The sequence below is a fragment of the Silene latifolia genome, chromosome 2 (assembly GCF_048544455.1).
Source record: "Silene latifolia isolate original U9 population chromosome 2, ASM4854445v1, whole genome shotgun sequence".
NCBI classification, from domain to species: domain Eukaryota; kingdom Viridiplantae; phylum Streptophyta; class Magnoliopsida; order Caryophyllales; family Caryophyllaceae; genus Silene; species Silene latifolia.
Genome location: NC_133527.1, coordinates 127998303 through 128015104, shown reverse-complemented (window position 1 = coordinate 128015104; position 16802 = coordinate 127998303).

The following is a 16802-nucleotide window of genomic DNA, read 5'->3' as shown; positions in this document are numbered from 1 at the left end:
GTTTCACTTAAACCTATGGGCTATGTTAGTCCAATCACGGGTTTAGTCACACCGAGTCCAGTTTAGAATCGAGCTATGACAGCTTGAGTCATGTCGTTTTGTCGAGTCTAAAATGAATCGAGGTCTAAATCCAACCGTGAGTCGAACCTTTTGGTTACCTCAGTCTTAAGTCGAGTCTTTGTTTGAGTCAAGTTGGTGTCGTGTCCTTAAGTGTGTAGGGGCTCTTACATTTAAATATTGACTCGGTTTGGGGTTTTCTTGTAGAAAGGCCGCCAAAAACCCGACGTCAAGCAATGGAAGACGCTGTTAACAAGCTCACTGAGGCCGTGAACCTCATGATGACTAGAATGGATGCGATCGAATCTAAGCTGGGTGAAGATTCCTCTTCATCTACCCCACCTCTGACTGATCTGGAGAAACGGTTCAAGTTCATTGGGGACCGTCTGAAACTCTCCCAAGGGAAGAACATCCATTACGAAAATGCTAGGGCCTATGCCCCAATTCAGGATAAGTTGCCCACGAACATGGTACTCACTGATATCCCAAAGTTTAAGGGCACAGAAGATCCAGTCCACCGTGTTAAGGCCTATAAGGGGTACTTAGCACTGAAGGAAGTGCCTGCTGACATGCTCTCTGAAATTTTCGCTCAATCCCTGGATGAACACCCGAAGGCGTGGTTCTACAATCTGGACCTTAAGAACTTCCCTACTTTCGAAGATATCACGGTGGAGTTTTGTAAGCACTATGCTCACAATGTCGAGATACGAACCAATATAAGAACGCTAGAGGTTATGACACAGAAAGATAAAGAAGGCTTTACTGAATTCCTTGCAAGATGGCGCGCCGAAAGCGTGAAATTAGCCAAGAAGCCTGACGAAGTTGAAATGGTAGATAAGTTCGTAAAGAATCTACAATCTATTTACCGCAATGCTCTGAAATACCATAATTTTGGCTCTTTCAAAGAATTGATAAGAATCGGGATAAAGGTAGAAGATGACGTCCGAATGGCAGAAGCTGAGAAGCCGAAAGGGTACCAAGGGGCCTCATCATCTAAGGGCAAAGCCCCAGCAACGGCCCATATTGATGAAGCCATCAATCTCTTAGAAGGGAAATCGAAGAATTCGCAGCGCCAAACACCAAGGGCATTCACCGATATCGGATGCACTTATACATACGCTCTCCAAAGGCTCATAGCCCAGGGAAAGCTGAAGCCTATTGGTCCAACTCCGGATCCACCCACTGAACAACAAGGTAAATGGTATAAACCAAATGCCTATTGTACCTTTCATCAAGGGAAAGGCCATGATACTGAAAGGTGCTATCGACTGAAACACGAAATCCAACACTTGATTGAGAATGGAACACTCCCGATCCCAACTGTTAAACCCAATAACATCACCAATCCATTTGGCGATCATGCCAACTTTGTTTCTGTCGAAGACAATGTCAATTATTCCCATCTTATCCGCCCATGTCTCTTGAAAGAGGTGTTTATCGGGGAAATATTTGTGGATTGCTTTGAATTCTTGCCAAACCCGAAGAATGAAATTCAAGTCGGGAGTCTTGCTCTAGAATGTACTCCTCTCGTTAACGAAGTTAATAAAAGACAATTCGGTTCACCAACCTCTATTACTAGCGTAGATCCTCAGAGGACTACCTCGGGATGGAGGCATAACATCAAAGGGATCAAGGACAAGAGCCGAGCATCTAAGTTGGCAGCTGAACAAGAGAAAGCTCAAGACCAGATTTGAAAATTATGAGTTGGGATCTATTTTCTTATTTTAGTCGAGTCGAGTCTAGGACTTTCTTTTCCTGAAGTTGAGTCGTTTGTTCCACGATGACCTAGGGTGTGTCCTAGGAATCGTTCTTTCGAGTCTGTTAAGCTTTTGCCATTCCAATAAAAAGTTGCAGTTTCGTTTCCAAATATGTCTTGTTTTCAATCCTCATCATTCCGAAAGCATGATAAAATGCACAACACACTCAAAGGCATCCCTGGGGTAGAAATATGTCCTGTTTCAAAATGTAAGGTACACTAGGATCCCGTGTTTGATTCCTTTACCTATTCCATGTCTGGTGGTAGAAAACCTCCATCTAAACCAATGTTTATGACAAGCTTCTAAATGATTCTATGACGAACCCAGACTAGCTCCTTGTTTCCCTATCGACGATGACGGAAGGCAAGCCTTTTTCCCACAAAATCATCCCCTCTCAAAGAGAGAAAAGACCAACCCGTTTTAACAAGGAATTGTCAGATATAACCCAAATTAGTTGGCGAAGCCTAGTTTTCAAGGTGTATCCATTTGTGACTAGGAAAATAAGTAGAAGACCATTTTTTCAAAAAGAATGAAAAAATGAGAAAAAGAGAAAAATTGGAAAAATGAAAAAAATGGAGAAATGAAAAAAGAAATGTGATGAAAGAAAAAGAAAAAAAGAAAAAAAGATGTTGAAGTTATTGCAGAACGCTTTTGGTTGAATGTCGAAGTTACGGAAGCCAGAAGTCAAGTCAAGTACCCATAGTTGAAGTTCAGTGGGCGAAGCCCAAAAGCGTAAGTAGTAACCTGTTTACCCTCTAAGTCCTTCCTGAGACAGTTACAATGGATAGTCGGGAATTTTGAGAATCATTCTGCTTGTCTTTGTTACACTTGACCTTTAGGGACCAGATATGGAGATTTGAACCCACATTGTTTTCCAACCCATTTGCACTCGGGTTTCATCAAACCCGAGACACCTTTTCCAACCACGATGTAAGCCATAACCCATTGGCCTTAGCACCAGAAAATGAACCTTCAGAATGACGGTCCACTATTCAAGCCTTTTGTTGCCAAGCTCCACATCCCAAAGAACCACAACCTTTTGTACCAACCCTAGACACGGGATTTAACAGTACCTTACAGGCTAGAATGGGACACGACATGATACCTTAGGTGAAACCTTAAAGTGTGTACACACAATCAATATGCCAAGTTTATGCACCAAGATCGAACTACGTCGGATTTGATTTCGCTCCACGCGAATACGTAGGCAGTCCTTCAGAATAAGGGATTCAATCCACTCATCAACCAAGTTGTCAACTTGTCGGTTTCTTACGGGTCCTAACCAAGTCCAAATGAAGCCACCTTTGTTTGAGTCGGTCTTAGCACTCGATATAGGCTAGGATGATGATATAGGTTCGGATGAATAGTATCGAGTCTCAGAATGAGCTTTATCTAATGGTTTAGGCAAAGATGCTGAGTCACATAGATGTGGGTTTGTGTTGGGAACCGAAAATATAAAGAACCCGCTGAAAAGAAAGAATGCGTGGAAGAAAAATAGTAAAAACCCGTTGAAAAGAAAGGAGGCGAGGAGAAGAGTGACAGAATGTTCCCAACAAGAGTGATGTGTGATGTTTAAGTGTTCTCATAAAATCAGTCTGTGTTTAGTGTCTGGGCGAAGTCAACGTTGTTGCTCTGTGAGTTTAATCCTCCTTGTCAATGCCAAGTGATGTTGATTCCCACGTGCCCTCGGGAGCACGACTATGACATACGATATCTCCGTCCCAAGTTCGACGACTTTGTGATTCCCGTTTGTCATCTTTTGGCGTCGGAATGGCCAATTTACATTTCTACACCCAACAAGTCAAAAATTGAATTTAAACTCGTGCACACTTACGGTTTTATTTTCCTTTTTGTTTTACGGTAGCGGGCTACGCCCACGTGGTTTACGAGTCATACAGAGTGTCGGAGTCATATTTCATGCTCACCGATCAAGGTTCGATTTCAAAAAATTTCACAATTTCGAAATTCCAAAAAACTTTTTCGTGCTTAGGCTAGGATGGCCGAATGGATTGTCTTTTACGGTAGCGGGCGCCTTGATCTAGTCAGATGGTTTGACTCTAGGGCATGTTGCCTCACTTTTAAGATTTCTTCTTGGGTGTGAGGGATTGTCGCACCTTTGACGAGGTAAACATCATCTTCGTCATCAGCCCAAACGCCATTAATTTCATTGCCGCTCCGGAGTATGTAAGGAGTGCAATCGACAAAAAAATCCCCGAATGTAATCTCGTTTCTCGAGCTTGGTAGGAACTCGGAGCAATCCACGAATATTCTTCCGATGAAAACCCCTCTTAGACGACATGGGCGAATCAAATGAGAGTAATCAACACTATCTTCGGTAGAGACAAAGTTAGTGTGGTCCCCAAAGGGGTTGGTGACGTTATTGGGTTTTATGGCTGGGATTGGGAGCGTTCCGTTCTCAATCATGTCTTGAATTTCGTGCTTTAGTCTAAAGAACCTTTCAGTATCGTGTCCCTTCCCTTGATGAAAGGCACAGTAGGCATTCGGTTTGTACCATTTGCCTTGTTGTTCAGCAAGTGGATCCGGAGTTGGACCGATGGGCTTCAGCTTTCCTTGGGCGATGAGCCTTTGGAGAGCGTAGGCGTAAGTGCACCCGATATCGGTGAATACCCTCGGAGCTTGGCGCGGAGGCCTTTTTGACTGTCCATCTAAGAGATTGACAGTTTCAACAAAGTGAGACGTTGCTGGTGCTTTTGCTTTAGATGACGAGGCCCCTTGGTACCCTTTCGGCTTTTCAGCCTCTGCCCTTATGACATCATCTTCTACCTTTATGCCGATTCTTATCAATTCTTTGAAAGAGCCAAAATTCTGGTATGTCAGAGCATTGCGGTAAATAGGTCGTAGATTCTTTACGAACTTATCTACCATTTCAACTTCGTCAGGCTTCTTGGCTAATTTCACGCTTTCAGCGCGCCATCTTGCAAGGAATTCAGTAAAGCCTTCTTTGTCTTTCTGTGTCATCACCTCTAATGTTCTTATATTGGTCTGAATCTCGACATTGTCAGCATAGTGCTTACAGAACTCCACCGTAATATCTTCGAAAGTGGGGAAGTTCTCAAGGTCCAGATTGTAGAACCACGCCTTCGGGTGTTCATCCAGAGATTGGGCGAAAATTTCAGAGAGCATGTCAGCAGGGACTCTCTTCAGTGCTAAGTACCCCTTATAGGCCTTAACATGGTGGATGGATCTTCGTGCCCTTAAACTTTGGGATATCGGTGAGTACCATGTTTGTGGGCAACTTATCTGAATGGGGCATAGGCCCTAGTATTTTCGTAGTGGATGTTCTTCCCACGGGAGAGCTTGAGGACGGTCTTCAATGAATTTGAACCGTTTCTCCAGATCAGTCAGAGGTGGGGTAGATGTAGAGGAATCTTCACCCAGCTTAGATTCGATTGCATCCATTCTGGTCATCATGAGGTTCACGGCCTCAGTGAGTTTGTTAACAGCATCTTCCATTGCTTGACGTCGGGTTTTTGGCGGTCTTTCTACAAGAAAACCCCGAACCGAGTCAATAATTAAAAGTAAGAGCCCCTGCACACTTAAGGACACGACACTAACTTGACTCAAGTCAAGACTCGACTTAAGACTGATTAACCAAAAGGTTCGACTGACGGTTGGATTTAGACCTCGACTCATTTCAGACTCGACAAGACGACATGACTCAAGTTGTCATAGCTCGATTCTAAACTGGACTCAGTGTGACTAAACCCGTGATTGGACTAACATAGCCCATAGGTTTAAGTGAAACGCCCTAAATGGCCTAGCTTGGACGTTTCTGTGGACTATCCTAGATCAATTGGTCGACCCACATGACTCGAAGCCCAAGAGGTGAGCTTGGGTGACCCAACAAGGTCGTGTTCTAGACTCTCGGGGCAAAACACGCCTAGCCTAACACGGCCAGGACCCGGACACGACTCGACGCATATCATGCTTGGTTAAGGTTCGAGAAATATTTTGGATTGAATTTGAAAAAAACGAATAATCGATTTAAAAATGAGATTTAAAATGGGCGACATCGAAGCTATAAAAGCTTATTTTGGGCCGAAAAATCTAGTCCTACTTGGGCAGCATTCCGCGTTTTTAAAACCATGCTATTTTGAAAGTAAGTTGTTCAAAAGTTCGGTTTTGAAATCGATACGGAAAATTTGAAAAGACTCGGAAAATTCATTTCGCACATTGTCATTCTCATGTTATAAGGATGTATGCTCCTAGACATCTCTAAGTCTCGGCAAGTCTTCTACAAGAAGGTCTATGCCCTCCATCCTTTTTGGGTCTTATAGAGCAAGGGCCTTTTGGTAGAGTACCTAGAAGAGCATCCCCACCATCAAGAACCACGACGAGGCGGAGCGGAAGCAAGCAATATGCAAGTTCCTGGCATAATGGGACGTCGCCCCCCACGCGTCACAAAGAAGCGCTGGGACGGCCCGGGAAAGTCCTTACGGGTTTATGCATGAATCGTAGCACTACGAGCAATGTTTTACTTTCCAATACTTTCTTTTCAAGTTTCACCTCGGAGGAAAAGACCCTAGAAACAAAGTGTAACTAGTCCTCTTTTCCCAGTGAGTCGCCAAACGTGGACAAGGCCCGGGAGGCTGCGTCCGCGGGATCCACACTAGGCATAATCGACTCGAGGTTCCTTCGAATCGAATTAAGACAAATTAGAGTCGCCACCAAGTTTTATGGGAACTTGGAACCGTTCAAGTCAACTTTACACCTTTCATCGAAAAGCATAAAGCCAAACGACTACGAGTGATTAAAGATAAAGACTTGTACCCTATATCACTCGATTTGAATGACTCTCGTAATCCAATGGTATTTAGACGGACCCACAAACCATAGATTTTGAGTAAGGGGTGAGGGTACGTGTTAGGAAGCCCATAAGGACACCTAACCCCGCCCGTCAATAACGGCCTCTACTAAGTCAAGTATCGGATTTCAAACAAGGTCGTAGCTACTGCGATATATGATATGCAAACATCGTTTTAAAACCCTAACATGTGACAACAATTTCTATGTCGTTTTAGATGCAACTAAACTAACTTTGTCAAAGTTGTAATTTAGCATGTGGGTTGATTTATCTAAAAACACATAAAACGAAACAAACAATGCTTAAGGGGAATGGGGGAGCCGTTGGGATCTATCCTATTACAACCCAGGCATTTCATGCCGACACAACAAGAAACTAAAGATACAACTCGATCTAAAATACAACGCTATACACAAAACCATACAAGACACACTACACGGCCAATTTGGCATAGGAAAACGTGCACAAGGTGGGTGGCCCACGGCTTACATGCCTCACGGCCTTAGGTCACTCCCCGTAATGCGTGCCTTCACTTAATCTTATTGAATTAGACATAGGGCTACACACCAAAGCATGCATTAGCATAAATCGGGCCATGTCGCTTTAAACAACATGCGATTTACTACGCTCTTACTTGAATTAGAGAACAACCATCTAACCAAACAAGACATAGGTTTTTTAGAAATCATTTGACTCGATGACGGAAAACTAATTACAAACAAATTACAAAACACGACTCGGTAAACAAAAATAATTACAAGATACGAAATGACGAGATAAAGATAAGAAAGAGCGAGAAAAGGACTACAAAACATGGCCAAACACGACCTACATATCCTAGCCTACCCTAATCCTTGGTTAGATTCATTAGGTTAGATAGATTTGCAAAGCGATGCGGGATATACATTGGAAAACTATGATAAAAGAGGTCAGAAAGCTTCGCCTAAAACCGAGTGCTCTACACGGCCTAAAGGGTCTAATTAGGTCAAGTTCGCTAATTAAATTAACTCGTCGAGTGTTAATAAGAAGGTGCTAATCACGCACTCTTATACTAGCGAGAAATCGGGTGAAAAGAGAGATGCATTCAATTAGATTAGAGAATTGTTAACCGATTTTAATGCTTGTGTCGAAGCCACCTAACACGTCTAATTAGGTTATTAAATTGATCTAATGTCGTTTAATGAGTCATATGTTAACCATCAGAGGTCGAACTAACATGCGAAGGGTCCTAGGGTAGGTCGAATTGAACGAAACAAACGAGGGGTCAAAAGCGAGGAACGAAGTTAGAATTCGTTTTATTAATGCCCTACCTTGAACACGAGGACATGTAAATGAGACGGGGGATACGACCGACCGATGTGGCGGATTTCTTTCCCATCTCAAGTCAAAGCGGGTGTTCATGGTGGTACTTTAACTCATAGTCGGACTAAACTAGTTTCATAGTTAACGATATCAAACGATAAACAAAACGATAAACAATGTAAAACGAACAATGAAAAAACAAACATAAAAAGAACGAAATAAAAGGGAAAAGAAGAGGATTTGATGCACCCTCAACCAACATGTATCGTTGACACCGTCTTGGGTCATAATCGATGGTAGATTTTATCTCGAGAGGCCGTCGTCGACGAAGGAACAAAGCAAACAACACGTTTTTTTGCAAATCTGGACAGCAACTTTCAAACTGCAATTTCTCACTCGTTTCACGGTGAAAATTAGATTTAAAAGATGTTTTGAAACTAGAAAGAGAGGAGAACAAAGATCTTAAAACAATCCCTGCTCGTTTTGAATTATTGGGCACGAATAACGAGCACAAACAGAACTGGACAGACAGGAAAAGCCGCGAAAACAGAGTGTATGTCACTCTGTTTTTCGAGGGGATTCGTGTCTTCTCAAGGGCAATTTTGGCTCGTGAATCTTTGTCTAATATGTAGATGGATGTTGTGTGGTTAATTAGGAACAAGAAACTCGAATTTTAATGGAGATTTGAAGGGGAAAAAATGGTATTTCGAAGAGACACAAACTGTTTCAGTTTGGATGTCTCGGTTTTGTCGAGGGTTTTGAGATTCAATTAGGGTTTGTTTCTGGAGTTCAATGCTTGTGAGTGACGGTAGTATGTATGGAGAACTTCGAGGAATGAAAGTATGGCAGAGGGGAGGTATTTATAGAGAGTTAAAGTAGGGTTTAAGAGAGCAACAAGCAGTCGGACTGCTCTGTTTCGCTACTGCTGTCCAGCAGCTATTGTGAGCTCGTGTAGCGTTTTGGAGGGGTGTTTCTTGGTGGTTAAGCTAGGTTAATATGGGTAGGATACTAGGGTATGGATTAGGGTTAATGGGCACGGGTTTAAGTGGTGTTTGGAGCGGGTTTGGGGCTGTTTGGTGGACTCGGGTTGAAGGGTGACGGACTGGTTTGTGCTGCTGTTTGGGGCTCGAAAATAAGGAGGTATGGACGTGGGTTTGCATGGTATTAGGGCCTGGTTATGAGGGTGAGTGATGGGTTGGGTTATGGGTCAGGAATTGGTTCGAGTTTGCTTCGAAAATCATGCTCAAATCAAGTTGAAAACGAGCTCAAAATCGCGTATAAAATCGTCGTAAAAAACGAGTTCTTCAAATACGATTTATAAAACGATTTAAATTGATTTTTCAAATCAATTAACTAAAGAATGATTTTTCAAATCAAAAAAATATATTTTATTTTCAATAAAATAAATTTAAGAAAATAAATTCAAGTTAAAACAATAAAATGAATTCACTCAAAAAAATATTTAATTTAAATATCATTTAAATTAATAAAATACTTCGTCGACAACGCTCATTCTACATCGTGAAATGAGCCCAAATAATGACAATGACAACTAAAGAATACATGTGTCCAATCATCATCGGGTGTTTGTCGGGTTCTCTATAAATTCCGATATCGACGGATACGGGTATCTACAGAGCCTCCACTTTGACTGAGGCTTGGACAAGGCGAAAGTCAAAGTATACCCCAGGTCCCTCTCGACCTAAGGATTCTTCGGGTCGTTTATAGTCCATTAGACTTGCGTATATAAGCTCGCCAGCCATAAGAAGAGATCATACCTGAAACTTCGTCGGGGATTAACTCTTGCTTCTGTTGCGTCAAATTGTCATCATTGGTCGTCGACCCCTAAAACTGCATATATGGTGGGTTGAGCCTTATCCTCGGGCGCCTACGTATCCGTTTCTGACGGAATCAAACCCGCGTCGTAGTTCGTCAACTCCTGACACATGCCCAAAGTTTATCATCTGCTGGCATTTGTCCAAAATTCATTATCTGCTGACATTTGCCCAAAATTTATCATCTGCTGGCACTTGTCCGAAATTCATCATCTGCTGACACTTGCCCAAAGCTTATCATCTGCTGGCAGGTGCCCAAATGGGACGGGACTTTCCAAGGCGGTTGCCGCCGCTTTCATCATTTGCTTTCAGCTACGGAATTCTTCCATTTCATACTCTTGTATTGAATTGAAATCTGAGTGGATGTCATGCATTTCATCTTGATAATGGTCTCTGAAGCCAACTGCTTCAAAACCCCCAGTTTGTGATGGCTCTAAAGTCGAAGACTTTAGAGCCCCCAGTTGAAGCATATAATGCTGCATTTGAAACACAAAAAATGTACGAGCAATAATCATCATATAAGCACATTTGGATCATCGATCTTAAAATCGGATCATTCGAAAGATTGGGTCATCGACCCGAAAATCGAATCACTTAGAATATTGGGCCATCGACCCGAGGTTTGAAGTTGAAGTGTTGGAATGCTGGGTCGTCGACCTAAAATTAAATTTTGAATGACTGGGTCATCGACCCGAAATTTGAACAAGTTGAAAATTTTGAATAATTGGGCCATCGACCCTTCAAAAATTGAAACTTGATTTTTTTTTGAATTTCGAAGGATTAGATCATCGACCCAAGAAGATTCCACTACTTGGATCATCTACCCATAATTCGCAAAAAGTTTTTTGGAATTTCGAAATTGTGAATTTTTTTGAAATCGAACCTTGATGGGTGAGCATGAAATATGACTCAGACACTCTGTATGACTCGTAAACCACGTGGGCGTAGCCCGCGACCGTAAAACAAAAAAAGAAAATAAAACCGTAAGTGTGCACGGGTTTTAATTCAAATATTGACTTGTTGGGTGTAGAAATGTAAATTGGCCATTCCGACGCCAAAAGATGACAAACGGGAATCACAAAGTCGTCGAACTTGGGACGGAGATATCGTATGTCATAGTCGTGCTCCCGAGGGCACGTGGGAATCAACATCACTTGGCATTGACAAGGAGGATTAAACTCACAGAGCAACAACGTTGACTTCGCCCAGACACTAAACACAGACTGATTTTATGAGAACACTTAAACATCACACATCACTCTTGTTGGGAACATTCTGTCACTCTTCTCCTCGCCTCCTTTCTTTTCAACGGGTTTTTACTATTTTTCTTCCACGCCTTCTTTCTTTTCAGCGGGTTCTTTATATTTTCGGTTCCCAACACAAACCCACATCTATGTGACTCAGCATCTTTGCCTAAACCATTAGATAAAGCTCATTCTGAGACTCGATACTATTCATCCGAACCTATATCCTCATCCTAGCCTATATCGAGTGCTAAGACCGACTCAAACAAAGGTGGCTTCATTTGGACTTGGTTAGGACCCGTAAGAAACCGACAAGTTGACAACTTGGTTGATGAGTGGATTGAATCCCTTATTCTGAAGGACTGCCTACGTATTCGCGTGGAGCGAAATCAAATCCGACGTAGTTCGATCATGGTGCATAAACATGGCATTTTGATTGTGTGTACACACTCGAAGGTTTCACCTAAGGTATCATGTCATATCCCATTCTACCCTGTAAAGTACCGTTAAATCCCGTGTCTAGGGTTGGTACAAAAGGTTGTGGTTCTTTGGGATGTGAAGCTTGGTAATAACAAGTTGGAATGGTTAACCATCATTCTGAAGGTTTGTTTTGTGGTGCTAAGGCCAAGGGATATAGCTGCTGATGTGGTTGGAATGGGTGTCTCGGGTTTGATGAACCACGAGTGCAAATGGGTTAAAAAATGACGTGGGTTCAAATTTCCATGTCTGGACCCTAATGGCTGGGTGTAACAACACAAGCGGAATAATTCTCAAAATTCCCGACTATCCCTTTGTAACTGTCTCAGGAAGGACTTAGAGGGTAAAGAGGTTACTACTTAAGATTTTGGGCTTCGCCCATTGAACTTCAACTATGGGTACTTGACTTGACTTCTGGCTTCCGTAACTTCGACATTCAACCAAAAGCGTTCTGCAATAACTTCAACATCTTTTTTTCTTTTTTTCTTTTTCTTTCATCACATTTCTTTTTTCATTTCTCCATTTTTTTTCATTTTTCCAATTTTTCTCTTTTTCTCATTTTTTCATTCTTTTTGAAAAAATGGTCTTCTACTCATTTTCCTAGTTACAAATGGATACACCTTGAAAACTAGGCTTCGCCAACTAATTTAGGTCATATCTGACAATTCCTTGTTAAAACGGGTTGGTCTTTTCTCTCTTTGAGAGGGGATGATTTTGTGGGGAAAAGGCTTGCCTTCCGTCATCGTCGATAGGGAAACAAGGAGCTAATCCGGATTCGTCATAGAATCATTTAGAAGCTTGTCATAAACATTGGTTTAGATGGAGGTTTTCTACCACCAGACATGGAATAGGTAAAGGAATCAAACACGGGATCCTAGTGTACCTTACATTTTGAAACAGGACATATTTCTACCCCAGGGATGCCTTTGAGTGTGTTGTGCATTTTATCATGCTTTCGGAATGATGAGGATTGAAAACAAGACATATTTGGAAACGAAACTGCAACTTTTTATTGGAATGGCAAAAGCTTAACAGACTCGAAAGAACGATTCCTAGGACACACCCTAGGTCATCGTGGAACAAACGACTCAACTTCAATAAAAGAAAGTCCTAGACTCGACTCGACTAAGATAAGAAAACAGATCCGACTCATAATTTTCAAATCTAGTTTTGAGCTTTCCCTTGTTCAGTTGTCAACTTAGATGCTCGGCTCTTGTCCTTGATCCCTGTGATGGTTTGCCTCCATCCCGAGGTAGTCCTTTGAGGATCTACGCTAGTGATGGAGGTTGGTGAATCGAATGATCTTTTATTAACTTCGTTAATGAGAGGAGTACATTCTAGAGCAAGACTCCCGACTTGAATTTCATTCTTCGGGTTTGGCAAGAATTCAAAGCAATCCACAAATATTTTCCCGATAAACACCCCTTTAAAGTGACATGGGCGGATAAGATGGGAATAATCGACATTGTCTTCGACAGAAACAAAGTTGGCGTGATCGCCAAATGGATTGGTGATGTTATTGGGTTTAACAGTTGGGATCGGGAGTGTTTCATTCTCAATCAAGTCTTGGATTTCGTGCTTCAGTCGATAGCACCTTTCAGTATCATGGCCTCTCCCTTGATGAAAGGAACAATAGGCATTTGGTTTATACCATTTGCCTTGTTGATCAGCGGGAGGGTCCGGAGTTGGACCAATAGGCTTCAACTTTCCTTGGGCTATGAGCCTTTGGAGAGCGTATGTATAAGTGCATCCGATATCGGTGAATGCCCTAGGTGTTTGGCGCTGCGACTTCTTTGATTGCCCTTCTAAGAGATTGATGGCTTCATCAATATGGGCCGTCGCTGGGGCCTTGCCCTTAGACGATGAGGCCCCTGGGTACCCTTTCGGCTTTTCAGCCTCTGCTCTTATGACATCATCTTCTACCTTTATCCCGATTCTTATCAATTCTTTGAAAGAGCCAAAATTCTGGTATTTCAGAGCATTGCGGTAAATAGGTCGTAGATTCTTTACGAACTTATCTAACATTTCAACTTCGTCAGGTTTCTTGGCTAATTTCACGCTTTCAGCGCGCCATCTTGCAAGGAATTCGGTAAAGCCTTTTTTTTTCTTTCGTGTCATCCCCTCCAATGTTCTTATGTTGGTTTGAATCTCGACATTGTCGCATAGTGCTTACTGAGAACTCCACCGTAATATCTTGAAAGTGGGCAAGTTCTCAAGGTCCAGTTGTAGAACCACGCCTTCGGGTGTTCATCCGGAGATTGGGCGAAAATTTGAGAGAGCATGTCGCAGGTACTCCCTTGGTGCTAAGTACCCCTTATAGGCCTTAACATGGTGGATCTGGATCTTCGTGCCCTTAAACTTTGGGATATCGGTGAGTACCATGTTTGTGGGCAACTTATCTGAATCGGGGCATAGGCCCTAGCATTTTCGTAGTGGATGTTCTTCCCCTGGGAGAGCTTCAGACGGTCTTCAATGAATTTGAACCGTTTCTCCAGATCAGTCAGAGGTGGGGTAGATGAAGAGGAATCTTCACCCAGCTTAGATTCGATTGCATCCATTCTGGTCATCATGAGGTTCACGGCCTCAGTGAGTTTGTTAACAGCATCTTCCATTGCTTGACGTCGGGTTTTTGGCGGCCTTTCTACAAGAAGACCCCGAACCGAGTCAATATTTAAAAGTAAGAGCCCCTGCACACTTAAGGACATGGCACCAACTTGACTCAAGTCAAGACTCGACTTAAGACTGATTAACCAAAAGGTTCGACTCACGGTTGGATTTAGACCTCGACTCATTTCAGACTCGACAAGACGACATGACTCAAGTTGTCAGAGCTCGATTCTAAACTGGACTCAGTGTGACTAAACCCGTGATTGGACTAACATAGCCCATAGGTTTAAGTGAAACGCCCTAAATGGCCTAGCTTGGACGTTTCTGTGGACTATCCTAGATCAATTGGTCGACCCACATGACTCGAAGCCCAAGAGGTGAGCTTGGGTGACCCAACAAGGTCGTGTTCTAGACTCTCGGGTCAAAACACGCCTAGCCTAACACGGCCAGGACCCGGACACGACTCGACACATTTCATGCTTGGTTAAGGTTCGAGAAATATTTTGGATTGAATTTAAAAAAAAACGAATAATCGATTTGAAAATGAGATTTAAAATGGGCAGCATGCCGGCTATAAAAGCTTATTTTGGGCCGAAAAATCTAGTCCTACTTGGGCAGCATTCCGCGTTTTTAAAACCATGCTATTTTGAAAGTAAGTTGTTCAAAAGTTCGGTTTTGAAATCGATACGGAAAATTTGAAAAGACTCGGAAAATTCGTTTCGCACATTGTCATTCTCATGTTATAAGGATGTATGATCCTAGACATCTCTAAGTCTCGGCAAGTCTTCTACAAGAAGGTCTATGCCCTCCATCATTTTTGGGTCTTATAGAGCAAGGGCCTTTAGGTAGAGTACCTAGAAGAGCATCCCCACCATCAAGAACCACGACGAGGTGGAGCGGAAGCATGCAATGTGCAAGTTCCTGGCATAGTGGGACGTCGCCCCCCACGCGTCACAAAGAAGCGCTGGGACGGCCCGGGAAAGTCCTTAAGGGTTTATGCATGAATCGTAGAACTACGAGTAATGTTTTACTTTCCAATACTTTCTTTTCAAGTTTCACCTCGGAGGAAAAGACCCTAGAAACAAAGTGTAACTAGTCCTCTTTTCCCCAGCGGAGTCGCCAAACTGTGGACAAGGCCTGCGGGAACTTCGTCCGCGGGATCCACACTAGGCATAATCGACTCGAGGTTCCTTCGAATCGAATTAAGACAAATTAGAGTCGCCACCAAGTTTTATGGGAACTTGGAACCGTTCAAGTCAACTTTACACCTTTCATCGAAAAGCATAAAGCCAAACGACTACGAGTGATTAAAGATAAAGACTTGTACCCTATATCACTCGATTTGAATGACTCTCGTAATCCAATGGTATTTAGACGGATCCACAAACCATAGATTTTGAGTAAGGGGTGAGGGTACGTGTTAGGAAGCCCATAAGGACACCTAACCCCGCCTGTCAATAACGGCCTATACTATGTCAAGTATCGGATTTCAAACAAGGTCGTAGTTACTGCGATATATGATATGCAAACATCGTTTTAAAACCCTAACATGTGACAACAATTTCTATGTCGTTTTAGATGCAACTAAACTAACTTTGTCAAAGTTGTAATTTAGCATGTGGGTTGATTGATCTAACAACACATAAAACGAAACAAACAAGGCTTAAGGGGAATGGGGGAGCCGTTGGGATCTATCCTATTACAACCCAGGCATTTCATGCCGACACAACAAGAAACTAAAGATACAACTCGATCTAAAATACAACGCTATACACAAAACCATATAAGACACACTACACGGCCAATTTGGCATAGGAAAACGTGCACAAGGGGGATGGCCCACGGCTTACATGCCTCACGGCCTTAGGTCACTCCCCGTAATGCGTGCTTTCACTTAATCTTATCGAATTAGACATAGGGCCACACAACAAAGCATGGATTAGCATAAATCGGGCCATGTCGCTTTAAACAACATGCAATTTACTACGCTCTTACATGAATTGGAACACAACCATCTAACCAAACAAGACTAAGGTTTTTTAGAAATCATTTGACTCGATGACGGAAAACTAATTACAAACAAATTACAAAACACGACTCGGTAAACAAAAATAATTACAAGATACGAAATGACGAGATAAAGATAAGAAAGAGCGAGAAAAGGACTACAAAAACACGGCCAAACACGACCTACATATCCTAGCCTACCCTAATCCTTAGGTTAGATTCATTAGGTTAGATAGATTTGCAAAGCGATGCGGGATGTACATTGGAAAACGATGATAAAAGAGGTCAGAAAGCTTCGCCTAAAACCGAGTGCTCTACACGGCCTAAAGGGTCTAATTAGGTCAAGTTCGCTAATTAAATTAACTAGTCGAGTGTTAATAAGAAGGTGCTAATCACGCACTCTTATACTAGCGAGAAATCAGGTGAAAAGAGAGATGCATTCAATTAGATTAGAGAATTGTTAACCGATTTTAATGCTTGTGTCGAAGCCACCTAACACGTCTAATTAGGTTATTAAATTGATCTAATGTCGTCTAAATGAGTCATATGTTAACCATCAGAGGTCGAACTAACATGCGAAGGGTCCTAGGGTAGGTCGAATTGAACGAAACAAACGAGGGGTCAAAAGCGAGGAACGAAGTTAGAATTCGTTTTATTAATGCCCTACCTTGAACACGAGGACATGTAAATG